A 25,475-nucleotide genomic window follows, 5' to 3' on the forward strand; every position below is an offset into this window, starting at 1 on the left:
TAGTAGAGTATGTCTGTACGCAGACGAGGTCACGAGACACCACGGCTACGCCTTCCGCGGCGGTGGCCCCGGCGCCACGGTGGCCCTCGGCGGGTTCGGCACCGGCGACGGCGGCCTCGACGCCAACCTCTGCAGCAGAGACCTCCCCATCACAACCCTCTCGCCTCCGCGTCCGCCGTACGCTCCTCCGGCTCCGGCAGCCCGCACCATCACGTCACCATCTGCAGCTGCATCGCAACTCGCAAGCAATATTAATACGGAGTCCGTCCGCCCAGTGCCGTCGGCCGTCGCCGAGCAGCTCAACCGGGGACGATGACCAACGTCTGCAAAACGATCCAGACAGGGTCACGCATGCACGTACCTGGCAGGACACGCGAGGAGCAGGCTGCCCAGGTCGTGGAAGAACTCAGGGCCAGGAGGAGCACGGCCACGAGCAGCCAGGCGAGCACACCGCCGCGACCCATGTCGTCGTCGTCTTGCTCTGAACTTGATAGGTGGTGTCGAGTACAGCTTGTATAGTTTTCGGGAGATGTATTGTATCCCCGTCAACTTGCGCTGTAATGTACGTATATATATATCGTCGGCGGGCGATGCGATCGGCATGATGAGGTCGAACCGCCGGAGCCAATCTGCAACCCAATGATGATGACATATCCAGCGGATTAAGCTCCAGCAGATTGGCACTAGCTACTTGCTAGCGGTTGCGGTTTAATCAACTGGGTGTGTCGTCTCTGCAGTGCACTAACTTAGGCTGGTCATAATGAGGAGGAACTTAGGAGTAACATCACACACTTCAATACAACTTTGCCTATGTGTCACATATTTAATGAAGAGAGAGGTGTTTGTGGTAACTAGCTAAGTTACCGGAACATCACACATTTTAAGAAACAATGAGTCTATAACCTAATAAATACATTGTTGCATGACACTACATAGATGTTTCTACCCACTGTGGAGGTAGTAACATAGTCTAGGGAAGTGTGTAAGTTACTAGACTATGTTCTTGCCCATTGTGACCAGCCTTATTGCAGCTCGTGCACGGGTTTGTGGTTTCGATGTCGGAGCCGGATCGGATCGATGCATCGGTTGACTTTGCTGCTTCCTAAACAAAGCTGCACACTCCAGATATAATTAAGCTCGCCGCCGGCCGGTCACCTCGAAACGCTGCTGGCCTTGCATAATAAAACGGCGCCGACGGACGACAGTGCATAGAGCACTGTCGTTATTCGTTGGGAAGTACTGTAGCATCGATGCTACATCTCTGATGAACGCAACTGAATTCTTTGACCGGCGGAAATACGGACGGCGTGTAACGCGTGCTGTCATGTTGCAGTGGACTTTGCGGAGCTCCACGACAAACAATTCGTTGAGAGTATTATACATAGTCGAGACTAGAGGACCCTTATTGTAAGGCCATTCGTACGCGATCTAAGTAGCTTGAACTCGCTCGGATTAGGGGGGTGGACTCGGACTCCTGCCATACTATCTTTTTTTTTTTGAAAGTTCCTGCCATACTATCTTTTTTTCTTCTAAACGGAGGCATAAGCTTTGCCTCATCCATTAATTAAGAAGGAGAATGGAGTTTATTTGTTACACCACACATATTACATGAGGTCCATTACTCTCCCGGCATTACGTTACCCAATTTATGTGCACCCGCAGTAACCCAAAGTCTAGCTTTTCTTTTGATGGTGTCGAAGATGACCGGCACAGGTGTTGACTTGTGCCTGAATATACGAGCGTTTCTCTCATTTCAAATGATCCATCCAACTAGCATAGTGAGGGATGTCATGGCCTTTCTATTGGGGATATTGCTGCCAGACATGTTTCTCCACCAAAGCGAGAGAGAGTGCAGATTATCCCAAGTTGCCATGTCAATCATATGGAGACCAAGCCAATTTTTGATGAGGTTCCGAATCCTAAGGGCCATACTATCTTGAGTTGCGTAGTGCGTGTCTCTGCTCGTTTGGCGACCGATTCTCCGATGCGCTGGCTGCTCTGCTCTGCTCGCACGGTGGCACTCGCAAGCGTGCACGTACATGGACACATGCGCGTGCGGGTGCGTGCCAGCGCGCTGCCATGCATGTGGCATCCGCACGGGCGCTAGTGGGTTCAACCATGACCAGCTGCTTGGCTTGTCAACGAATTTCGGCGGGTTCCCCGTGAAGAGCGCCAGATTTCCATGGCCATGCCTTCGCTACTACTCCTACGCATGCGACTGCTTTTTTTTTTAAATAAAACGCACTCGGCATCAACCTCACGCACGCAGACCAGTGAACTTCATGGGCGGAAGCGCTGTCGGCGCAACATCGATCGTGGGTGGCGACGGCGATAGCATCGGAGCCGAAGCAGAAGACATTTTATGATTGTAGAACACAGATATACTATCTCTACTGTACACTAGTTTTGTTGCCACGGTGTGAGGCAACTGCACAGGACACCGAGCTTGAGCATGCAAACAGTTTTACAGAGACCCCGAGCAACAGACCGGCGATGTGCAGAGACAAAACTGGAGTTACTTATCGTTATATACACCGACTCTATCACACATTTACACCTTGTGTTCAACCGAACAAAGGATCACACAATTACACTTGCCCTCCCGGGGGCGCCGGCGCCGCACTGGCCCTAGGCGTGTTCGACGTCGGCGACGGCGGGGCCGTCAGCCTCAGCCCCAATGACCGCCGGACCACCAGAGCTGCCTTGCCGCTGCTGCCGTAGCCTGGCCCGCCGGCGACCCATACCTCCGCACCACCATCTGCAGCTTTATCAAATGGAACACGATCAGCTACTGCCACTCGCAAATCATACGTCCTGCCATCACCGAGCAGCTCGAGAACACCGGTCGTCAAATGACCAAAACGGCGGGGCAGAATCACGTGACGTACCTGGAAGGAGACGCGAGGAGCATGCCGGCGTCGTGCAAGAGCCCAGGAGCAGCGCGGCGACGAGAAGCCAGGCGAACCCAACTGATCCGTTGCCCATGTCGTCGTCGCCGTCGGCGACCGGACGACGAGAGCTGCTGCTCTGAAGTCTGAGCTGGACAGGTGTAGCAGCTAGATTTTGGGAGCTGGAGGCGTCGGGGTCGGGGGTCTGTGTCAAATCCTCGTCAACTCGCGCTGTATATACCACCATCCGTCGGCATGATGAGGGCGTGCGGGGCGCCGGAGCCAATCTGAAATCCATCCAGCAGATTGCTGCTCGCTACTTGCCAGCGGTTAGGCGCGCAACCGCATCGCACGCTGCACCATTTCCAGCTCGTGCAGGGTTTTTTTAATCGTGATTCTGCCGCGACGTTGGATCTGCCACTTCCTTCTTTCTTGAGACGTCGGATCCATCTTTAATCTACTCGGAGTTTCTTTATTACGACTTTCATGCGATGAAATTTCATTTCATTTGGTACGTGTCGCATTATGACAGGTTGAATCGGATTTACTTTCACCACAAATGGAACAAGATTTAAGCGCAAAATCTACCAAATTATTGAAACAAGATGCAAACAAGCCACCCGTGGCATGTTTGATAGCCTGCATGAGGTCTAACCAGCAACTACTAACCACGCGCGTGCGGTGCAAAAAATGGGTGTGTCGGGCCCGCACGCTGTTTAAAGCACTCAGCCAGCGCCCTCTAAAAATGCTTGAACCGTCTGTTTCCAACGAACTAGGATGAATCAAGCGCAAAAATGGAGAGCAACTAATTGAGTAGTACTCATTCGGAGCCTCCCTCAAGGGTTACTCGGGTGGGCAGGGAGCGCGCCACTTGGGCGTCGCTGTAACGCCCTCGATGCGGCTATATCTCCCACGTGTCGAAGCACGACTTGGAGGCATAACTGCATTGAAAGCAATATCGCAAGTGAGGTAATCTTCACACAACCCATGTAATACATAAGGGAAAGAGATCCATAGTTGGCTTACAATCGTCACTTCACACAATACATGAATAAGGCATTACATCATCCAAAGACACTCAAGGTATGACTACGGAACCAAAATAAAAAAAACACTACCCCAAAAGCTACACAGATCCCCGATCGACCCCAGCTGGGCTCCACTACTGATCGACTAGGACGGAACAACACAAAGGACAAGATCTTCAACGAGCTCCTCCTTGAGCTTGGTTGCGTCCCCTGCTCGGTAACATCGACACCTGCAAACTGGTTTTTGAAGTATCTGTGAGTCACGGGGACTCAGCAATCTCACACCCTCGCGATCAAGACTATTTAAGCTTATAGGAAGGGTAAAAATGTATGAGGTGGAGCTGCAGCAAGCGACTAGCATATATGGTGGCTAACATATTCGCAAAAAAGAGCGAGAAGAGAAGGCAAAAACACGGTCGAACAACTATGATCAAGAAGTGATCCTAGAACAACCTACGTCAAGCATAACTCCAACATCGTGTTCACTTCTCGGACTCCGCTGAGAAGAGACCATCACGGTTACACACGCGGTTGGTGCATTTTAATTAAGGTAAACTTTAGGTTTTCTACAACCGAACATTAACAAATTCCCATCTGCCCATAACCACGGGCACTGCTTTCGAAAGTTCAAATCCCTGCAGGGTGTCCCAACTTAGCCATCATAAACTCTCACGGTCAACGAAGGATATTCCTTCTCCCAAGACAACCCGATCAGACTCAGAATCCCGGTTACAAGACATTTCGACAATGATAAAACAAGACCAGCAAAGCCACCCAGATGTGCCGACAAATCCCGATAGGAGCTGCACATATCTCGTTCTCAGGGCACACCGGATAGGTCAAGCTACGAGTAAAACCAGCCCTCGAGTTGCCCCGAGGTGGCCCTGCAGGCTGCCCATTTCGGACCAACACTCAGAGGAGCACTGGCCGGGGGGGGGGTTAAATAAAGATGACCCTTGAGTCTGCAGAACCCAAGGGAAAGAAAAAGGCTAGGTGGCAAATGGTAAAACCAATATTGGGCCTTGGTAAAGGAGTTTTATTCAAGGCGAACTATCAAGGGGTTCCCATTATAACCCAACCGTGTAAGGAACGCAAAATTCGGGAACATAACACCGATATGACGGAAACTAGGGCGGCAAGAGTGGAACAAAACACCAGACATAAGGCCGAGCCTTCCACCCTTTACCAAGTATATAGATGCATTAATTAAATAAGAGATATTGTGATATCCCAACAAAATAACCATGTTCCAAACATGGAACAAGCTCCAATCTTCACCTACAACTAACAACGCTATAAGAGGGGCTGAGCAAAGCGGTAACATAGCCAAACAACGGTTTGCTAGGACAAAGTGGGTTAGAGGCTTGGCTTAACAATATGGGAGGCATGATAAGCAAGTGGTAGGTATCGTAGCATAGGCATAGCAAAAGAGCGAGCAACTAGCAAGCAAAGATAGAAGTGATTTCGAGGGTATGGTCATCTTTCCTGAGATCCCGCAAGGAAGAAGAAACGGGTCCATGAAGAAGACAAGCGGACGTAGTCGAACAAATCCTCACAACACGATGTTATCGGAACCAACCCGAAGAAGCAACACTGGAAAGGAGCAAACAACATAGTAAACAACCACCACATAGACATGGCATGATGCACAAACAATTATGATGCATGTCCGGTTTAATGAAGCATGACATGGCCAAGTGCAACAAACAACACTACAAATTAAGTGGAGCTCAATATGCCACAGAGTTGCATATTGAAGAAAACACCACATGACTTAATTAGTTCTCTCTTGTTAGGTACTCAACAATATTAAATATTGTTTAAACATGGCAAGAGGTGGAGCATAAGTAAACTGAACATTTAGGCAAGTTTAAATGAGGACGGAAATAACAAACAACAACACCGGTAAATCCCCATATGCATTTAGCAATTTGGTGCAACAACAATTTTAAACACTCTTGATATTGTTATCATGATGCGGATGACATGAACAAGTTTTATGCAATTTTTATTAAAAGTTGACAAGAGCATTATGAAGTATTTGTCACCGTGGTGGAAAGGAAAGGGGTGCCACGGCAACGATAACGAAAACGGTGCCACGGTAGCGTTCCGGTTCCGGTAACTCGACTGAGATACTGATGCAAAGGAGAAGTGTGCGGATGCGTGCAAAAGATGGTGGGGCGCTCCCGGATTCCGGGTGCCCCACGAGTTGGCGACGAGGAAACGCATGGCAATATGGACACGGTGCAAACACGAGCATCTCAAACATCGCACATGCATTAGTTCACGGGCGGCTGTCTCGGCGGTTATACCTTTCGGAGCGTGCATAGGGGACGGTTCTCGTTCCTAGAGGGAAGTAGGCGTTCTCGCGACGACGGTAGTGGAAGTAGTCGAATCGCATGCTCTAGGGTCGACAGTAGAGGTTCTCGCGATCTCGACGACGGTAGTGGTACATGTGTATCGGTAGTCGAACATGACGATCCGAAGAGGGTACTTGGCAACATGCGCATCGTCGGTAGTTGTACACAAACATTGTCGGACTTGACGGGTTCGCGGTCTCCGGACGTAGTGGTACACATTCACGGAGTAGGTCGTACACGTAGTCGGTAGATGTTCACTTGACGGCCTTCAACGGCGGTAGTTGTTCTCGTTTTGTCGTGGAAGTAGTTGCACATCTCATAGCGGTACTTGGCGATTTCGGAGACGGCGGAAGACGAACTTGGCGGTCCTCGTCGTCCTGGTACTTGGCGTTATTTCCGGTTCGGTGATCATTTTAGGCGTCGGGCGTCGTGGAGGAACTTGACGTTCTTAGCGATTCCGAAGACGGCGGTAGTGGAAGTAGTGGTTCCCGTTCCATAGTCGAACTTGTCGAATCCGAACTCTTCGAGGGTCGTCGTGGTACGTGACGATATCCAGGACAATCTTGTGACTTGCCGGTCTCGACGAACTGTCGGGGTACTTCGTCTCGGGTTTTGGCGACGGTAGCAGAACTTGCATTGGTCATCGTGGTACTAGGGCCCTGATCTTGACGTGATCCAAAAAGAACACACGATGTTGGGGAAAGACCCGAAAGTGCTCCCGGGGTCAAACACAGAGTCATGCGCAACGGTCGAGCTACTGCTGCTCAATGCAGGAGGCTGTCGTAGGGGAGGTCGAGGTCGCCGGAAACAGAGGCTGAGACGCGCCGGAGGTAGTGGTGCTCGCGGGTGTAGGGCGACCGGTGCTGGGGCTCCTGCTGGGCGCAGAGGACGCCGGGTGCGGGGCGCAGGTGCTCGAGGAGCTCCTCTCCTCAAGCGCTCGAGTGACGGTGACTCGGCGAGGAGGAGGCGCGCTTGCAGCCTGGCGCTGCAGAGGAAGGCAGGAGCTGAGGCGCGAGGGTGCAGGGCGGCGGCCTGCGGCGCCTGGCGGAGAAGGAGAAGCTGCAAGGGCGCCGGGGTGTGAGGCTCGGTCGCGTCGGGGTCCTGGAGGAGATTGGGCGCGGGAGGTTCCTCCCCTGGCTCGAAGTGGAAGGGAGGAAAGGGAGATGAGGGGAAGAAGAACGAGGGGGATCGGGACGAGCAGGAGAGATGGGGGGATCGAGCGCGGCGCTGGAGGGAAGGAGATGGGATCGTGGGAGGAGGATGGGATCCGGCAGCGGTTCCCTGGCGGCGCGAGGAAACGAGGAGTGGGATCGGAAGAGGGTAGCGAGGGGAGATGTTGGGCCTAGGGTTATGGAACTGGTGGGGGCGGCTGGGTCTAAAGGGCCGGCCTAGAGTTTGGCCTAGGGAGACCCAGGGAGGCCGGCCTGGACTGGCCTACTCTCTCCTACTCCTCTCTAATTTGCTTTAACAGAAAAAAAACAAATAGAGAGAAGAAAAAAAAGGAGAGGGTTAGGGAAAGAATATTTCAGGAAATAAAATATTCTTAGAGCGCCGAAACTTTGCACAAATAGAATAACATGGTTTAGCAATATTTTAGAGATAGAAAAATAATTCAAGTTTGAATTAGATTCAAACTTGAGCCATTTTTGAATCCAACCAAAACAAGTTCAAAGGATCTGAAAATTGGAGGAGGTGGTCCTGGCACGGTCTAGAATTTATAGGAAAAGAATGGACATTAATAGAGAAAGGGGGGGGGGGAATGGGACAAAGGCATGGGGAAATATTTGCAAGTGTGTGATGGTAATTCCACATAATTGGAATATTTATTATAGCTCTCTAAATATCGAGAGGATAAGTTGTAAAGAGAATCACCATGTGAATTCCCTCGATTTAAATGGATCAAAGATCCATGCCATTTGTTTAGTTGAGTTAAGAAAAATTAAATGACATGATGGCATGATGACATGATGCAATGCATATGATGCAATGATGAATGCAATGAACCAAACAAATCACACGACGAAACCCGGAAAAACATGAAAGGCGTCTGAAGCTCCGGTCTTGGGGCGTCACAGTCGCTGAGAGACCTAGTAAGGGTGTGTGTTTCTCAATTTTTTTCCCTTTTTCTCACTTTTTAATTCAGAACGCTTATTAAAATCTGTGAACATTAAGAAAATATTATTTTCTTAGATTCATTAATATTTATTAAATTCACTGATATTTTTAAAATTCATGACCATTTTAAATGTTTGTAAACATTTCATAAATTTGAAAACTTATTTAATTTGCCATCATTTCTTAAAATCGATAAATATATTTCAAATTCGTGAATTTTTTCTAAAATTCTTAGTTTTTAAAATTCACAACATTTTTAAAAATCCTTGACCATCTTTTTAATATGACCAACTCTTTTCAAATAGAGAAAAAGAGAGTTGATTTTTGTGAGTTACATTGGTGCGAGCGAACAAAAACTAAGCGACCGAGAGGAGCAAGGAGTCAAAGCCGAGTGAGCGAGAGCTTCGTGGGCTAGCCCATGTAAGCATTATAGCAACAATTCCATGATTTCAATGTGAAATGGGAGCAAGAGGCTCAAACAAACACCACAGGCTCACATAACGGCCGAAGCGTGTAAAGACACAACAAACATGCACTAAACAATTTTAGTTTCCTCTTGAAACAAATATTGTCTTCAACAGCAACCCGACACATTATATAAATATAAAAAACACGGCCATATCATAATCAAAACTCAAGCCAACACAAGTAAAATTAAGATAAAACAATGATCATAATAATCTAAATATAAAAGCGTTAAACCCACAAGTGAAGACTGGTACGGTGAAGCGCACGTTATCCTCTAATGTGGATTATACTAGATGATCGCATTGGTTCATGACACTTAATAATACTCTTCATACCCGTTAAATATTTTAGGTTTTATGGGAAAACTTTTGTTTCATATGGTTAGATCTGTTAAAGTAAGATCTGTTAAAAACGCAGTCATCGGCAATTTCAAATCAAATTAACCAAAGCAAGGATAAAACACTACGCTGATATGACTCTTAAGTTTTTGATTCATATCGAAAAAGGCTTTCACTCCGCTTTATAAATAAAGCAACCACCAACCATAACGTATCAAGGAAACAACACAGCACACAACCACACGACGCCATCACAGGCAAGGTCTCACACACACGCACCTACTAGTATATACAACGCGCGATAGCACGAGTTCACAAGGATTTGGGCACGAGCCCGCGGCATCTCCGGCCGGCTCAGTGCGTCCAAGCCTGCTACATGAGCCGTTCAATTCGGAGCAACCGAAAATCCTGCTCGTCGCCGAGGACGACGACGACGACGACGACATGGAACGCAGGGGCTGGCTTTGTGTAATTGCGTTAATGGGCCGCTATATGGCCCCTTGAATCCCTCGGTCTTCCTAACGCCGATGAGTCTGCAAATACGTATTTGGTTAGCCAACGTGTGATCTGTTTAGACCTGGTAACTGCGTCCAGTTTAATCCCACATGGAAACATTGAGAAGAACGGCTCGGGGAAGATGTGTATGTATGTGGAGGGTATGACAACGTTGAAAATTACTTACCTGGACGGGGTTTACGGATGATCAATAAGACTCATGGCCTAGACCAATTGCTCACATTGCACTTTGTGAGCGTGTTGATCTACCATCTCCCCTTTAAAGGAGAGTGGATGTCGTAATTTGTGATAGAGTGGGTACGCGTTTGCGGCCCCTGCCAAGTTTGAAATAAAATATTCTTCAGAGCTAAACTGTTTTGGCACCGCCCTATTAAATGTTTCTTATCACTACAGTTTTTAAGGCTGCTTGTAATGGGTAGTATCATAAGTTAGTATCATGCATATGGTACTAGTGTGTGATACTACCTTCCTAATGCATAGTATCATCTACTAGTATCATAGATGACTTTATTTATTGCATGCATGACACATAGTAGCATTGCATTTATTATGATACGATATCATTGTATGATACTCAATCATCTCTTTCTTCATTTAATTCTATGCCACATCATCAAAATTGCCTACTTGATATGCATGATACTAGCTATGATACTTACATTACGACCAACCTAAGCTCCCAGGATTTACAGCGCTGTGGTTAATCGAGGCTGATGGGACCACCTGGAGTCGGCAATTCGTTATGTTGGGCCGTCACTGCTCGCTGCCCTCGCAAGAAACCCAACCCAAGCCCCTTTCCCACACTCCCGTCGTCATCCCATCTCTCTTCTCTCCTACTTTCGGGCGTCATCAAGCTAGGGTTGCGGCCGCCGCCAACCTAGCATTCACCGGCATGGCGGATATCATCTACGGCTACTCCTTGCCTATTGTATCCCCCGCCGAGATTCGTGACGCAATCCGAGGATGCTTGCCGCCTGCCTCTTCCTCCATAGGTCACCGGCCACCTCGAGGTTCCCTGTCTGCCATCCACTCTTTGCTCCGACTCCCGCTGGCCCATCCCCCTCCCGTACTCAACACTAACGATGGCCAAATGGCAGGGCAGCCAGCTCTGTCCCCATCTCCTCCACGGCCCTGCCACTAAGGATCACTTCCGCGGCGGCGTGTGTTTCCGCGCAACCGACGTTCCTCATTCGGTCAAACTCTTTGTGGCCGACCGCCCGTATCCTCTATCCCTTTGTTCTGCATTTCGGGAGAGAGAAAGAGGAGGAGGAGGAGTCGATGAGGCATGACTTGGGGGAGGCGGTCAGACCGTCAATGCTTGGTTTAGGGAATCGACAATCGGGTTGTGGGAGGTGTTGAGGGCTTCGTTGGTCGTTGCGAGGAGGCACCGATTCGGGGTGGCTTGGCGTCGTTCAGTCCGTGCTCTGCCGCCGCGTTGGAGAATACTTCGAGGGTTTGCTTCTCGAGTTGCTCCCACTGTTTTAAATAGCCCGCTATAGCTTCATTATAGCACGCTATAGCATTTACAGAAGATCTGGTGCTAAGAGACTTTGGTCCAAACAAATGAACAAACATTTTAAATAGCTCGCTATAGCTTCACTATAGCACGCTATAGCATTTAGAAAAAATCCGCCGCTAAGAGGTTTAGCATGCTATTTAAAACTATGGTTGCTCCTGCCTCAAGAAGCACATACTGGCGTTCCTTCTCATCGGCGGCCTGCAACTTGCGTCCTCGGCGGCTGGGGATGAGGCTTTTGACGCAGCCATGGGCACTCGTGGTTGACGACGTGGTGGCCGAGCAAGAATGACGGGAGTGGTGTTGCTACGGAGACGTGGGTTGGGCGTGCGTGGTGGAGGAGGAGATGCGAGGTGGTCACATTGATGATGCTGAACAAAGATGCGGCGACGCCATGGTGCTGCGATACAGAGAGTGATGATACGCAGGGTGAAGAGTGAAGACGATGTTGTGGGCCACAACTGGCGTCTTCGTCGGCCATGGCTGCGAGGCACACTATGCCACACTCAAGGTGAGGGGAGATGGCATTGCCATCGGTGAACAGTTGAACACACAAGAACTGTGTTGTTCTGGTGCTGAATCAGAGTTCAGATGTGCGTGGTCATGACCTGAGCTTTGCCGGCTCCTAACTAGATTTTGTGCAAAATCATGGCATTGGTTTGTTCTCTTCCAGGTTCACTGAGTAATTTTGTTCCCTTCCGCCTAGCTATCATGGCTTTTGGTGCTATGATTGGATGGCATTATTCTCTGATATAATTTTGGAATTGGGAATTTGTGATGACTTGGTGTTGTCATGCTTGTATGTTTTAAGTTATAATAATTCCAGTTCACTATGCCGTTGTGAAACTGTTAAATGAAAATTCCTACTGTTACAACTGTTCTGATTCCTACAAGGCTAGATCATATTACGGTCATACTGTTTGGATTGGCACGTCTTGCAGAATTTACATGTATCCTCTTCCAATGCCATCGCAAGACATGGATCAGTATGAACTACGAAAGATATGCGTGCAGCGTGCCCAAAAAATTGTTGCCTACACTATAGATAGTCCTTAGAATAGGCTGATTGAATCTTATCTGAGGTGGCCCCTTTTGTCCCAGTTCTGTTTTTTTATTCGCCTTCATTAATGTTATTGATTAATTATTATCCGATTCACCCTTACAGAATTCTGGTGGATTAGATGGAGAATGGGAGCCTAGAGGAACGCCTCCAAGGTATGTATACACATCAAACAAAAAAGATTCGGAGACATGTTTTTTTCCAGTGTCCAAGGTTTTTTTTTGAAATGCGGTCCCTTAGGACCCGATTCATTAAAAAAGGTCGAAGAGAAGTGCCCAGTTAATTAACAGAAAACCGGGCGAATACCGTCAACATGCCCGCAAAAACAAGGCACACAGGGCAACCTGGCAACCCACACAAGAACGCACACACACCGTCGAAGAGAAAACCACGAACAAGCGTCGAGGCCTGCGTCGGTCGATGCCAAACAGTCCACCGCACACACCGACGACCAGGCAGCTCCGACTGTGTCTACGAGCATTGTAGGGGGAAAGCGATGGGCCTGCGTCGAGCCGGCACCGGAGCCGACCACCCGTCTCGTGTCATCGTCGCCGTGGAAGCACCTCCTCTACAGCTCCGACTTCAGAAAGACAAATGAGGCCCGACAACCCCTCGAACACGCCGGATGATACTGACTACCAAAGCTCAGCAGCCGCCCAACTTCGCTCGAAGCCGCCATCGTTGCCACACTAGAAGTCGCGCAACATCCACATTGCCGGACAGACAGCCGCCGACCGCAATGCCGCGAGCGTCCAGCCCAAGGAAAGTGCAAACGGGATCCAATGCTCTTCAAGGCGACGCCCCAAAGGAGGAAGCGACGATACCGACGCCGTCGCCCGACCCGACTGGGCCTTAGGCTTTCACCCGAAGAGCTGGAACCGAGGATGTGCAGGGGGTGGACTCCACGGCGGCGCCTCCAAGGAGGTGACACGACATCCGCGAACGCCGACGCCGTCGGCCGTTAGAAACCTGGCAAGCCTTCGCCCGGAGCACCGCCCAACACCACATCCTCACGCACTGCACCTCCGCTGACCCGCACACCTCCCATGAAGCCATCGCGCCATGACCAAGCAGAAGCCACCACCACACCACTGGTCTCACCGACCGAAGACACGAGCAGGGCAGACAGAACACCTCGACAACGTCTTCAAGAAGAGCGCGGCACCCGAGTGCGTCGCCGTCGCCGGCCCCGGCTAGAAGCCCGAGGCAGAGCTTTCGCCCAGCGCTGCCACACCGTGTGCCGAGCCCAAGCCCGGCCGGACCACCAAACAGCCTCTCGCCGCAACGAAGCAGCCAGATCCGGAGAACCCAGGGCCGGCCAGAGCCAGCCACGCACGCCTGGAGCTGCCGCCCCCCGCCATCCGCCGGATCCACAGCACCAGGAGCTGCCGGAGCACCACCAAGACGCCGCCGGGCCGAGCACCACCATCCCGCGGGGACCGTGGCACCGCACATCGCCACACCAGGTCCGCGCCCACCCACCGCCGGAGCCGCGCCAGCCCACGCCGGAGCGAGCCCGTCGAGCAGCACCTGACTGAGCACCAAGTCCGGCCGAGCCGAGCAGCATCACCACCTGGAGCAGCGCCGCCCCCGCTGTCGAGAACGGCGACCGAGGGGTCCCGCCGCCGCCGCGCCGCCAGGGCTTTGCCCGGGGACGCCTTCGGCGGCGGCGAGAGGAGAGGGAGGCGCAGGGGGACCTGCTCGAGCCCACAGGGGCGCCCCGGTGCAGCCCGGCGCGGCCGCACGGGAGCGGGACAGGAAGAGGGGGAGGGCCGGACTCGAACTCCTCCGCGGGGAGAGGGCCGGCGAAGACGGCGCCGGGCTTTGGGATGGATGGAGAGAGGACGCCGGGAGGGTCCCGGATCTGTGCTTGGCTGGGCCTGAGGTGGCCAGAGGGAGGAGATCAGGCGGCGGCGGCGGCGCCTGCACCTGCGCGAGCGCGAGCGCGAGACCTTCTCCCAGTGTCCAAGTTAAGTTGTCATACTGGTCAGGGACGACAGACCATCTAAGCACAACACTGAATCTATTCCTGAATGTATCATTTTTGCTCACCATTGTGTAGACTCATGAGTTTTCAGCTCATCTATAATTTGCCCCGAAGATCTTGTTTTGATCTGAATCAGTTAATAGAATAATAGAGTGATATCTTACTAGAACCAAAGTTCATGCCCACAAGACCGACACGCTCTGGTGTGACATATGCTAGCAATTTTTGTACTTCCTTCATATCTTCTTGGTAACATTTTTTTACCACAAATTATCAAGTTGTCGAACTTCATATGGAGCACAAATATATGGTTCGGATCCATTAGTCTTACATACCTTTATTGCACAAACTTGTGCACATGTTTTCTATGATCTGAAGCTGATGATTTAGTAAACATCCCTTCGGTTATTTAGGATTTGCCTTGAAATCCATCAGTAATTTATGGAATTTAGCTGTCAATTATAGTCAAAACTGAACTGCAATTAGTTGCACTTGCTTTTTTTCTCGGTTCTCCTTCTTTTATACATAATTTCAGAGTTAAAGTTAGATGCACAATCCATTTCAACATGTACTCAATAAAATTAATTTATTTCCCTTCCTTAGCGAAAAGAAAAAGTTGGAGTGGAGAAAGTAGAAGGAATTCAAATGTACATCTACATTAAGCAGCCTACAAATTAGTTCGTAGGTCGTAAATTTCATTTAAGACTCTGCTAGGTTTCTCCTCTATTTATGATAAATATATTTGGTCATTGAGATTCTATTTGCACCAGAATGGAGTTAATTCTACACTGAAGTTTAGATTCCTTAGTTCTAGATTCCACTTGTTTGGAACTAAAGGCTTTGTTGTTGTTGTTGTTGTTGTAGTTCTAGATTCCACTTTTGGTTCTCACCCCAGATTTTTTTTATATGGATAGAACTATGGCAAGAGATCTTGATGTGTTCTGTTGCTGGACCGCTCACGGGCGAAGAATCTTTGGATAACACAAACTCCAATAGCAAAGGTATTTCGTCTTAACACAGTAGATTACAGTGAATAATGCTTGAGTTTACAGTGCCATAGCAACTTCCAATTTAGGATTATGTTCTAAGGATATGCTCGATGAAATTTCAAGTGTTTGAGATGATCAGATTGTGCTTACACGATGCAAATTTTATTAGTTTGGATATGGAATCATTTTGTGCCTATTAGCTTCATTTTAGAGTGCAAGTCTACTTCTCCTCATAAAATGCTACTACCTATTTTGTGCATTATGCTTGCTAATGTTATTTTAGGTTCGTTGTTGATCTTGATCTGATAAATGATTAAATGATAAAACTGAATCTATAGCTTTTCCTCTCACTAATAACCCACATTTTCTTCTCCATCGTTCTATATATGATAGGATACATCAACAGTACCAAAGCACTTGACTACATAACACAAAGCCTTTTATGATGCTATTAATGGTCTACTTATGATGATTTCTGTTAGCTCCATATATAATGGGATGTCTTACAGACCGCAGAGTAAAGTTGGGGCTTCTTTGTACTCTTCTTTTCTTGCTTGGTTGCACTTGAGCATGTTGATTGTATTCCAGTTCATTGAGAAAAAATGATACAGTTTGAATGAAATTGGGGCCTTTGGTGTACATATCAAGACGTTTGCTTCCTATTATATATTCTGCTCGATAACTTATTTGAAGCAACTTCAGTTTATATGTATTAAAATGCACAAGAAGTCCTATCGTATTAAATTAAAGCAATGCACACAGATTACTGCTAAAACTTGGTATTGCCAAAAGTCAAAACAGTACCCACATTCATCCAATTTATGAGTATTAAAATTAGGATATGATTCAGTGTTAAGCAGGACAAAGATGGACCATGCGACCATCAGTTAATGCTGGTTCCAAATCCGCCTCTTAGAGGTAGTTCTTCAGCTAATTTTTTTTGTTCAGCCGAGGGGAGAGCCGCTGGACAGAGATCCCACTGAATGTAGAAGGAATTGACGTAGTTCAGGCTAATCAAACGTGAGGTTAGTAGCATGCAATCTACTTACTATCTAGCTATTACGATTGGTAATTAGTGTAGGCTCATCAAGTGTGATTCCATTTATCTTATGCAACATGCAGGCTACTACTAGCTAGCTATTCTTATTAGGGATTACATGTAAGTTAACACCTTGTGCCTGCAAGTGAGCCTAACTGATTGTTTGCTAGCTACATATATACTGTATGACTTATGTGCACAGTCCGGATGTTATGTATGGGAAATAAAATGAAATGTAGAATCTATAGATATATGAAATCATGCCTTTTATTTTATTTTCCCTTTATTGCCTGGGAAGCAGTCGTCGGCCATACAGTTATGATTTTGCGAGTCAAATAACTCTTTGGCTCTGTGTGATGCTTCTGCACATCTTTTAAGTTTCTCAGCTCCCTTGAAATAGACTCCTGTGAGCGACTGCGTATTAAAATTGCTTTTGTCTAATTTACTTGATTTTGATATTTTGGAATTTGTAGATTTTTTTTGGGAAATTAACCATATTAAGGTGCATTGTTTGACAATTAATAAGAATAGTCCTGAATGAAACATGACACGACACTCATGTACTATCTTGGACAGGCCAGGCTCATCAATTTAGCACCATCTTCATACAGAAGGAGAGCAAGCACAAAAGAAGCTACAAAACTGAATGACGTCTTAATCCCCCGGCGCAGCAAAGCGCGCGTCAGCTTCTAGTTCTCAGTTTATATCTGAAAAATTTCCAGTAGCGTTCCATATCTTGGTGACGTGTGTGTCTCATCTTACAGCACAGAGCAGACTAGCCCATGCAAGTTGAAGAACAAAGCTCCTTAGGCAGATTTTTAGCCTGTTTTCTAGGCAGCATATATCCAGTCATTGCATCGATGGCTGTTTGTTTATGTCTGTGAAGAGAGATGCGTCGCGCCTACCCGTTTGGTATCAACATGTCTGTCTCGATTAGATAGTACCTAGCTAGTAAAAACCTAATTCAAAAGTAGTGCAGATGTTAAATAAATAAAAAAGCCCCGCTCCCCGCTCGCTCGTCTGCTCCCGCGAGCGGCCGGGCGAAAAACCCAGCCCACCGCCGCAGCCCCCCTCCCTCGCCGCCGCCAGGGGACGGCGTCGGGCAAAGCCTGCGCGTACGTCGGCGGCGGCGGGGCCCTTTCCCTCCCCGCGAGGCGCAAGGACGGCGCGGGACGGACGGCTTCACGGCGGGGTGCGGCCCGACGGCAGATCTCCTCAGGTCGGAGGCGATCTATGGTTGGCTGCTGGGGGAGGCATTATCGGGCGATGGGCGGCTGTTCCGCGGCATGCGGCGACGCGCGGCGCGACCATGCGAGCGGATCTTGTGCGGCGCCCGGGAGATGGCGAGGTGCAGGAGGAAGGTGCCGAGAGGTGTCACGGTAAAGGAGGAGGAGGGTGCCGAGAGGTGTCGCGATAAAGGAGGAGGAGGGCGCGGGGAGGAGGGCCGGTGCGGATCTGGCCGGCGAAGGGCTGGGCAGCGGTCCGACGGTGGCAGTGGCGCGGATCTGGCGCTGCCGCCACGGGGGCCCAAGTTCCGCCCGCCTGGCGCGGAGGTGGGCGCCATGGAGGGCGGCGTCTGCACTGCACCGGGCGGCGCGTGGAGGGCGTCGAGGGCACTGATGGGCCACGCTGGATCTGGGAGGGCTGCGCTTGCTGGAGCAGGGAGGCTCCAGCCGTGGTAGATGCGGGATGCAGGGCCCGATTTGGCCTCTGCATGCTCGCCGTGGGGAGGTGGACCATGCCTTCACGGCTTCAACAACAAGGTGCTGTGGCTGTGGTGGTGGCGGTGTGAGACGACATGGACGAGCTCCGAAGGGCTTGAGAGAAGGTGTGCGACGATATGGACGCAAGTCCTGCACAACAAGAGTCGGTGCGGATGGCGCCTGAGGGTGTCATTTTCCTCCTTGGAGGCGCCACCGAGGTGTGTCGGCATCTTCCTTAGGCTTGGTTGGTAGTGTCTCCGGGCGAAAGCCTAGGCCCGGAGTTGGATCGGTGTGATGGCGACGTCTCCGTCGTCGTTCCTCTGTTGGAAGCATCACGTTTTTTGAGACACTGCTTGGAGGTTCTATGTGGCACTCTTCCGGTGCTCGCTGCTATTTTTGGTGAAGCTCCAGGCGCAATGTACGCCATCGCTGATAAGTCCAAGACGAAGCTTTTTCTAGGACCGATCGAGTTCCGCCATCTGCCTGCACTCTACTTCAAGGGTGGATGGTGCGTTGACAAAGAAAGTCTCAGTTGAAGCTGCTGCTGTCTTCGGAGGATACCGGCGTTGGTCAAGAGACACGGCAGTGATGCTTAGCCTAGGACAGGCCCTTTTTTACTTTGTAGTCGTGTTGTCTATGATGGGTAGCTCGGCAGCTAATGGAGTTGTCGTTTCTTTTTCTTTTGATCTTCGGATCTTCATCATGTTGTTCTTCCGCTGCTTCCTGCTAAATCGAATCAAGCCAGCATTTTGCTGGATCTTTGAAAAAAAAGTAGTGCAGATGTTGTGCACCTGCGAAATTTCTTTCCAAAACATCAAGGACGTGTTTGGTTACAGTAGTGAACATACACATCTCAATCCAATCTGGTTGAGCAAAAACAGCCCCAAATGTGTCATCTGCAAGTTGTTTGGTTGCCTGCATCTAGGGTCCCTGCATTTGGTAATACGCAAGTGCGCTTTGTTTGATTGCCTGCATTGGCCCAAGCGGCACATGAACACGGTGTTTGATTGCACGCATGAGGTATGATTAAGAGCTAGCATTTGCACTTGGCACACAGGGTTAAGAGCTAGCAGAGGGAGGGGGAGCAGAAATGCAGTGTGCGCCGGACAGTGGCGACTGCGATGGATAGTGGCCGTGGCGCTGTGTCCGACATGACAAGCATGGAGTCGTGGGTGAGCGACCCGTCGGCGGCACGGCGAGCGACACCATCGGCGAACTAGTTGTGGTGCTCGTACAAAGATAGTCGACAGAGGAGGAGAATGCAGTGCTCGCGCCATGATATGGTCAGTGCAGTGGACGAGAGAGAAGGCCGAGATGATCGACGCTGGAAACAACTCTAGTGTAGTAGGACGTGAGCAAAGAGATCAAGGGGAAGGGCGTCGGCGTCAAGAGGTACGATAAGGAGGGCTCTGAGCAGAGGACACATGAGCTCGACATGGCGGCGGCAGTGCAGTAGGCTGCTGTTCAAAGACAGATGAAGCTACGATCTTTGAAACCAAAAATTTACAACACGAATGTTGTGCGGAACAGCGAGATTAGGCTACTGGTCAAAGGAAATTTCAAACGATCGATCGTGCGCGACAAATCTGACAAAATTCGTTCAGAATAGCTTCAAACGGGAAGACAAAATTAAGAACTTACGACCGACGAAACTATAAACCGATCGCCTGAATGAAATCGTAGCTTCAAGGTGCATCTTTTTCGTGTAGAGCTTACTTCAAATCGAAGCACCATTGTGTAGATCGTAAGGGGATAGAAAGAACATAATTAGAGTGAAGGTTATGGGAGGTAGGAGAAGATAAGAACGCACACGCTGGATACCAGCTCGTATCCCTCTCATCTCCCCTCGTGCAAGTGGCTCATCATGTGTGCTCGCCTCAGCCAGGCTCGCTAGAAACTGCCGATCTGAGCGTTTCCAACGAGACATGCTCAAGTGTGCGTTTCGTGCCATGCATGCGGGCCATAATAAACACAGGCAACCAAACGGACCACTTTCTTTCTGCGTGGGCCATATGCAGACAACCAAACATGCCCCAAGAGTGGGTGCTCTTCAAAAGCTCACATCTCGAGATCCATCGATATGGCGGGGCAGCAAAACTAGTGATAGTATACCATGAAGCTGGCTAACAAAATCCACGATGCCAAGACAGCTCCAATAATTAGCACGGGATCAAAAAGTTCAGCTCCTTTGTAGTATCTGGTTTTTGCTGCTAACCACGCCACGGCAATCTGGTAGCGTTTCTCGGTCGAATCGACATCGCGCTGGCTTGATTGTAACTAACATGCAAAAGTCAAACGACGACAGATCCAGCATCATACCATACCCAGCCGCATCTATAGACAAGCCTTGCACGAGCAGTGATATACTTAGCGCACAGTTAACGACACAACAAAGAGTAAACCACTGGCAGGTCGACAACCTCATCTATTTTCATCGGTTGTGGCATAGTTTATTTTTTTTGTGATATGTAAGACTTTTTGAGACCTTGTATGGAATCTGGATTTTGGATAATATAGCTGTGTATATAAAAAAATGCAGAGGCCGGGGCATTCCTCCGTTTCAACAAAAAAAGGCAGGAAATCTTCGTGTGTCCAAGTCTAGCGTACCAGCTCTTCAGTTAAGAAACCAGATATCATTATCGACATGAAAATAAAATGGACGCGTAGCGTTTCGTGGCGGCCCAGCCAAATAAGGTAATTTCCTGTCCCCCCTAGTACAGCCCATAGCCCACCGGCCACCAGCCACCAGCCACCTGTTCCTTCGTTCCGACCCAACCAACCCCTCTCCACGTGATATCTATTGGTCCCCTCGTCACATGCTCTTCCTCCCCCGTACCTTACACCCGTCGGTTGCTTCCAGCTCCATTACCTACCCCACCCAGCCATCTTCTTCTCCCCCAAGTAAGGCACAGATTTCTTGCCCACACTCCAACAAGATCCATTAGACCTTCAGATCCCTTGTAATGGCGGCAAGAAAATCTTGAGATGACCTGCACTGCTGTCTTGATTAGTTGCTTCTCCTCTTAAATCTTCTCTGATCTGAGAAGGGAAAAACAAGAGAAAAAGGGCAGGGCTGCAATTTTAGTGGTCAGATCTCTCACCTCCTTTCGCTTGATTTTGCTGTTTCTCATCAGTATTCAAAAAAGCCAAATTGTCTGCCACTACATATAAGTCCCTCTGTGTACAAGAACATATAAACACCTCTGTAAAAAAGCCATCTAATCTACTGTTCTTCAGGTTCTCTTAATCACTAGATGCTTCGTCTACTTGATGTAAACAAAACAAACAACTTTCATGCTATTTTGGGCAAATGCACAAGTGACAGGCAAGCAAGTCTTAGAACCTTGGAAATCCAAGTTATTCATCGTGAGAAATGATGGTGTTGACATACATAATGCAATCTAACTACTACATTTGAGATGCTCTTAATCACTACATGCTTTTAGCCTACAAAAAAGGTTTGTATTAAAAAAGTGGCAACTTATATGCATTGTTTAGGCAACTGCAACACAATTGGCACGCAAGTCATGTGTAAAAACTTGGTACTGTTGAACTAATAAGCTGTGCAGTTTTTGTTAGCAACTTATAAGTGGCAACTTATATGCATTGTTTAGGCAACTGCAACACAATTGGTAGGCAAGTCATGTGTAAAAACTTGGTACTGTTGAATAATAAGTTGTGCGGTTTTTATTAGCAACTTATAAGTGGCAACTTATATGCATTGTTTAGGCAACTGCAACACAATTGGCAGGCAAGTCATGTGTAAAAACTTGGTACTGTTGAACTAATAAGCTGTGCAGTTTTGTTAGCATGTCTGTGGAACAGCTAAAGTGCATATCATAAAAAGCTAGGCATAAGCAAAAAAAAGATGGTTTTAAGCAGATGGGTGTTGATTTCAAGAGAAAAACAATACTTGTATGAACAAAAACTTGAAAGTAACCTAAGATGCAAAAACTCCTAAATGTGGTTGCAACATCACTACTTTATGCATTGTTTAGGAAACTGCAACACAATTGGCAGGCAAGTCATGTGTAAAAACTTGGTACTGTTGAACTAATAAGCTGTGCAGTTTTTGTTAGCAACTTATAAGTGGCAACTTATATGCATTGTTTAGGCAACTGCAAACACAAATAGGCAGGCAAGTCATGAGTAAAAACTTGAAAGTAACCTAAGATGCAAAAACTCCTAAATGTGGTTGCAGCATCACTACTTTAGTAACCTAAGTTGCTTATAAAATGTATGATGCTTTGATGTTTTAATTGCAGATCAGTTTTCTCACCTACTTTGTTCAATGTGGTAGATTCCATGTAACTTGCTTATTGAATGCTCTTGGAGATATGATGTCTGTGGTGTACCTGCTTGTATGAACGTAAAAAAATGTGTATGAGAAAAAAAAACAAAATTTGACTGTTGAAAACCTTCAGATTTGCTAGTTGCTACATTTTTAAAAGAAAACTTTATGTACTTGAACAAAAAAGCATAGCAACTTACATGAAAATTTTTTGGCAAAAATGCAAAACAGTTCATATCAAAAAATGGTGGTGCTACATGAACAGGATGAAGAGTTACTTCATCTACTTGCACACAAAAAACATGGCAACTTCCATACTATCATGGGGCAAAATGCATCATAACAGACAAGCAAAAACTTCTAAAAGACATTTGGACCTTACGAAGATATTTGATCATGAAAAAATAATGATGCTACATACATAAGTCAACTTATCTATAGAAGGTTCTGTGTGGAGCGGAAATGCTTCATTGCTGGATGTTAATCGGGAGGATGGGTGGAGCTCCAACCATTATTCTCCATTGGAAAATGGAATGTGCATCCTGGTATAAAAAAGATATGCAAGAACAAAAAATCTGGGACAAATCTGTGCTATGCTCCAGCATTATGAAGTAAGAAAAAAGAGAGCAAAAACACACAAAATTTAAAAACAGGTCCTAGTAGGAGGTAAATCTTGCCATAAGATACAGTAATAAAAGTGATACTAGTGAACATGACAGACCCTGTCACTCAACTAAAGTAGTGATGCTGCTCCTATTCTTAGATTACTTTCAACTAAAGTAGAAGTATCCCATTGCATTCTTCATGATATTTGCTGATATTTGCATGATGAATACACTCTTTGAATAAGAAGCTGCCCAATGCAACTGATGACTTGTGCTTCATTTGTTTGCTTCAACCTGGTGATTTGATGTCTGCCAATGATTAAAAAAAGATTAGACAAAAATGTTGTAGCACAAAACTTTCATGCAAAAGATTATATAGTGCTTGTCCCCATTTAAAAAAAAGTATTAACTGCTTGCCTCTTCTTAGATATCTTTTCATGGTGTTAAAAAATGCAGGTTTGGAAATATGATTGACCTAAATGAAGTACCAGAGGAAAATATGCCAGAGTTTGCCTTTGTTCATGACATGAATATACTTCATCCTTTATATTGCACACAACAGAGCATCCCACTTGGTGGAGCTGACAATGCTGAGTTTGTGGCTGAATCTCCCAACCCTGTCGCTGCACACAATGCTTCGACACATGTGGTGCAAACTATGCCTACAGATATGGGTGCAACAAGCGAAGCAACTACACATCCAGCGGCAGCAACAGAGACAGATGAACACACGCTTGTTGACACTAACACCGCAGGTGGAACAGGTGGGACTGTTGGAAACAGTTTGGCAGGCTTGGTTGGTGAGAACGATGACGAGGCATGGTCATAGCCCAAGGAACCTTACGTGGGGATGAGGTTTGACACTTTGGAAGGTGCAAAGGAGCACTACAATGTGCATGCTCCGCAGCTTGGGTTTTCCATCAAAATGAATACAACAAGGAGCTGGCAACACTCGTATGTTGGTAAAGCAGCAATTTGTTTGCAACAAGTTTCGAAAACCTACAGAGGACGATGGAGGTGCAGAAAAGCCCCCTGTCCTAGACAAAATTATTGATAAGGCAGAACATGTTGACGAAGATGATGATATTGTCTTTCTTGATGATGAAAGTAAGTTAAAAAAGAAAAGCAAGAAACGAAAGCGAGATAAAATAATTCAAACTGGTTGCAAGGCCAAGATGGTGGTGAAACTAGTAGATGGTCGTTGGGAGGTGGTGTACTATGTTGGTGAGCATAACCATAAGTTAGTAGACAAGCCATCTTTGAAGAAGTACTTGCGATCGCACCAAGGGATACCTCCAGAAGAAAGGGCATTCCTAACACATCTTCACAACTGGAATTTAACAACAGGTGAAAAAATGATCACTAGCTTGCCTGTGTTTTTTGTCTAAGTTGCTGAACACCTATTTTATGCTTGCCTGCTGGTCTTTTTAAGCGTGGTATTTGGCTCGTGCCCTAAAACATGTTAAGTGATTCAAGTCTCTGCTCCTTTATTGTTTTTTGATGTTTCCGTTGTTACTGCTCGGGGTTGATTAGGTTAGTTTTGTTGAGCAATTTGCTTGACCATGAGTTTGGTAGTTGCTCGAAAACATGGTCCTAAACTAGATTAGTTTTGCTGAGCAAAGTTGGAGGTTTACTGTTAGTACTTGCTCAAAGTGAAGGGCACAACTTGCCTGTGCTTGTAAGAACTCAGTCCCCTTGACGCTAAAATGATATGTTAGTAGGAACTAATTAGTCTTGTTGTGCTAGTTGCTTGCCCAGGTGTTAGCAGTTGCTCAAAACATGTCCTCAACTTGCCTGCACTTGTTGCACACTTTTCATGTATTAGGTTGTGTGAAAAAAAAACAAGTAGGACTTTCCCTGAACAATCAAAATGGTTTGTGTGTGCACATATATTAGTCTAGTTGTACTACTTGCTTGACCATAAGTTAGTACTTGCTCAAACCATGTCCTGGGCTTGCCTGCGCATTTTCACATGTTTTTGTGTGTCTGAATTGCTGCCTATAAACTACTTCTCAGTGCCATGCATAAAAATCTGTTACTTTATGAAAATGATTTTTTATAAACTACTTTTCAGGGCGTATGATGCATATTATGTCAGACTTCTATGGCACAGAGCTGATCGTCCCCTATGGTACTAAGCACATTACAAACCTGAAGACAATGTTAAACAAAGATGCCACCAAAGAAGGAGATATGATTGAGACAATTGCCTACTTCAAAGATGAACAAAAAGATGATCCAGACTTCTTTTATAAGATAAAGTACGATGAGGAGGACAGGGTGGAGAACATTTTCTGGGTTGACGGTGCAGCTAGGAAAGCTTATGTCGAGGCTTACCACGATTGCATCTCGTTCGACACTACATACATGACTAACATGTACAACATGCCCTTTTCCCCATTTATTGGAATTAATAGACACGGGCACTCGTTCATGTTGGGCTGCGGCTTTGTTAGGCAAGAAATGGCATCGAGCTTTGATTGGTTGTTTGAGACGTTCCTTAAGGCAATGAATGGTATAGCACCAACCAACATCATAACTGATCAAGACATTGCGATGGCACAATCAATTA

The 25,475-nt window shown here is 47.5% G+C and overlaps 1 long non-coding RNA gene and 1 other non-coding gene across 2 annotated transcripts; both read left to right on the plus strand.

The window, feature by feature from the left end:
• Nucleotides 1-9,871: 9,871 nt before the first annotated feature.
• LOC123155047 (U1 spliceosomal RNA) lies at nucleotides 9,872-10,031 on the plus strand. Its single transcript, XR_006477179.1, has one exon. It is a non-coding gene; the product is annotated as a U1 spliceosomal RNA (small nuclear RNA).
• A 5,254-nt stretch (nucleotides 10,032-15,285) lies between these two features.
• LOC123151512 (uncharacterized) lies at nucleotides 15,286-17,179 on the plus strand. The gene is made up of 2 exons (XR_006475682.1): nucleotides 15,286-16,290; nucleotides 16,881-17,179. It is a non-coding gene; the product is annotated as an uncharacterized lncRNA (long non-coding RNA).
• The last annotated feature ends 8,296 nt before the right edge of the window (nucleotides 17,180-25,475 follow it).

This window comes from Triticum aestivum, chromosome 7A (assembly GCF_018294505.1).
Source record: "Triticum aestivum cultivar Chinese Spring chromosome 7A, IWGSC CS RefSeq v2.1, whole genome shotgun sequence".
In the NCBI taxonomy this organism is placed as follows: domain Eukaryota; kingdom Viridiplantae; phylum Streptophyta; class Magnoliopsida; order Poales; family Poaceae; genus Triticum; species Triticum aestivum.